Here is a 2,782-nt window from a genome sequence, read left to right on the forward strand (position 1 = left end):
GCGCATGCGTGCCGCGCTTGGCCGCGAACTGGTTGCGCTGAGCGTGCAGCCGATACCGGAGCGGGCCGTCGAAAACGGTAAGCTAAAACTCTAGTATGGGGGACTAAAAGAACTACGAACGGAGCGCACAGCCTCCGACGCATGCTGCACCATCTGGCTGCGAAATCAGTAAACTGCGCGCATGCGCACTTCGAGAGCGTGGCCTACATTTACGGGAAATGCTTGATCAAGAAGGGACGCGGGTTGTTTATTTTCAGGCGCCTTTCCTCACTGCGTCGCTACGAAGCAGGATGATCGTTGAAGGGCATCGTATTAGCTGCAAGTGGCTGCAATGAGCCTGCGGCGCGCTTGGCTCCCGATTGTAGTAGATAAGGAATATATTCTTACACCGTGGTGGCGACAGAGCGTAAAAAGACGCCTCAAAATAAATGCCCGGCGTCGCTTCTTTATCAAGCATGTCCCCTAACCGTAGGCCACTCTCAAACGCTCTAAAAGAACTACGCATGCGCGCTGTTTACCGACAGTGCAGCCAGACGGTGCGGCATGTGTGCGCCGTTAGTATTAGGGGTGAAGCCCCTTGAAACTCGTTTACGCCTCACGCTAGAACGTAACGAGTACTAAAAAAAGCAAAAAAAAAACATGGACACTCGTTTACGCGTCGCGCTGGAGCGCTTCGTAACGCGTAATAACGGGACACTCGTTTACGCCTCGCGCTAGAGAGCTTCGTACTTCAAAGACAAGAGACTTTTACAGCAACGCTGTATTATTGCTCCCCCCCCCCCCCACCCCCAAACGGTTTCATCTCCGTTGGCAAAAACGCCAAGGCGCCGAGAATGCACTTACACACTGCATACTTCGCCTGTCACCAGGTTTCACGTTAGAAGGCCCGGGATTTTTTCTTTTAATTGCCTCTGTACCTGGTTGGATGACAGAACCAAACGCCGAGGAATGAGAGACCGGCGCATGTCTCGAAGGGCGCTCGAGCCGACAGAGCCAGCGAGCGCAACACACGAACTGCGCACAAACGACGAAGACTGCGCTATATTTTGGGACGACGTTTAATGTCCATTAACGAGTAGCATTGGTCGAGAGGTTGACGCGAGCGAGAAGCTGGTCGGCAAGGCACGTCCGCGACTCGATGACGTCGACTCCTCAACGGGGCGTCGGGACGGTCCAGGCGGCCACACAGACAGCGCGAGACTGCAAAAAAAGAAAAAGAAGACATTGAAAAATGCAAGACTGTGGGCGCTAGTCGTTACTTACCGACTGCGGTGTCCGGGATTGCGCATGACTGGAACAGGAAGGGACGCTGGAAGGCAAAGCGAGACAGGCGACGAACAGCGGGAAAAACCACTTTTATTACCCAAAAACACCTCAGTACAAAACACGCGCCATCGAGCTAGATAGGACAGATGGAGACGTGTGCCTGCCTAGCCAGATGCACAGTGCATGTTTGCGTGAAGGATAAAGTGTAATAAGACACGACACAAGGGTCAGGAAAAAGGGAGGACGGAGGCGGTGCCGGAAGCCAACCTGAAAGGGAACCAAGGACACAAATTCCATCACTCGCCTTTGCCACGACCCCACTTTGGAGCCGCGGACCGCAGAGCTGCGTTCCGTGCTTCAATGATGCTCGCTGAAGGTGGCGACTGTATTCCGAACGCCGCGTGAACCGAGTGCGTGCGAGCGGAAGGCGTTACTAAAGTGCATACCTCGGCTACTGCAGCGTTCGGAAAGGAAGACCGACTATCACCAAAACTTATGGGGCTTCCCAGCTAAGGAGTTCCATAATAGAGGCAGCGACGAAGGGCTCCAACCCTGCCACTGCGCCGCTGTCCCGAAAGCTACAGCCTAACGCGCACCGCCACCGCAAAGTTTTGGTGACAGTCGGAGTCCCTGCGTCGCGACGGCCCAAGAAACGTGCGGCTCCGAGGCGAATGTGCGCTCGGTTAGAAACGCAATTCAAATACGCGGAAATTAGGCCCCGCGAAAGAACGATACTAAAGCCGGTTTCGTGGGCCCGCCGCACGTCGCCCCGGGGCTTCGGCCACGGAACTCACCACTTCGAAGAGCTGACTGTGAGGCAGCAGCCCAAGAAAGTTCGCGAGGCCCTCGTGTACATACGCTTGTCCGAACCAGCCGGTTGGGAGCGGTGAATGGCACAGGCACAAAAAGAAAACGACTCTGAAAGGGAAGAGGATTATTGTTAAGAATTTAAACACCACTTGTTACGAACAAAGCTCCCCGATAAACAGTACTGCACCGAAAACACTCACCCATCCATCGACGCCGCTAGCACACCGCCAGCTCGTCCGCACGCAATACGCAGCAGCGGGGCAAGATGGCGTACCGTTCCCTGTAAAACGCGTTTATCAGAGCATCATAGCGTGCTGCGATTGGTTGGTTTGTGTCTACCCCTCGACTCTTTCAAATCGCTATCGTCCTCCAGAACATTCTGCCAGACGTAAAACAAAACGACAGAAAAAGATTTCCAACCACGGAGTGCTTCCAACTACTGCTTGCGGTTATCTCTGCAAGTCGTGGCCGCGCGGTGACCGGAGCATGACAAGCATTTTATGCCGCGCCACGGAGCAAGATAACCTTCCTGCGTGGCGATTTTTCATGCCTGTCGCTCTATGTGCATGCGTGCTGCTGGGCTTCGGCTGATGTTATTGCACGCGGCGCTCCCATGCTGCCGCTGATATTCGCCGTCTTCCGTGACCCGAGAAACCGAAAAAAGGACGCCATATTTCTTTTGCCAGACCGGAAAAATTCGGAGGAG

General features: G+C 54.4%; 1 long non-coding RNA gene across 1 annotated transcript; it reads right to left on the reverse strand.

The window, feature by feature from the left end:
• Positions 1–1,044: 1,044 nt before the first annotated feature.
• On the reverse strand, positions 1,045–2,577 carry LOC144173144 (uncharacterized). Its single transcript, XR_013323165.1, has 2 exons — positions 2,277–2,577; positions 1,045–2,184 (listed from the first exon to the last, which is right to left on the reverse strand). It is a non-coding gene; the product is annotated as an uncharacterized LOC144173144 (long non-coding RNA).
• Between the last annotated feature and the right edge of the window lie 205 nt (positions 2,578–2,782).

Source organism: Haemaphysalis longicornis, unplaced genomic scaffold (assembly GCF_048455015.1).
Source record: "Haemaphysalis longicornis isolate Haplotype H1 unplaced genomic scaffold, Haemaphysalis longicornis Haplotype H1 scaffold_1, whole genome shotgun sequence".
Classification (NCBI taxonomy): Eukaryota; Metazoa; Arthropoda; class Arachnida; order Ixodida; family Ixodidae; genus Haemaphysalis; species Haemaphysalis longicornis.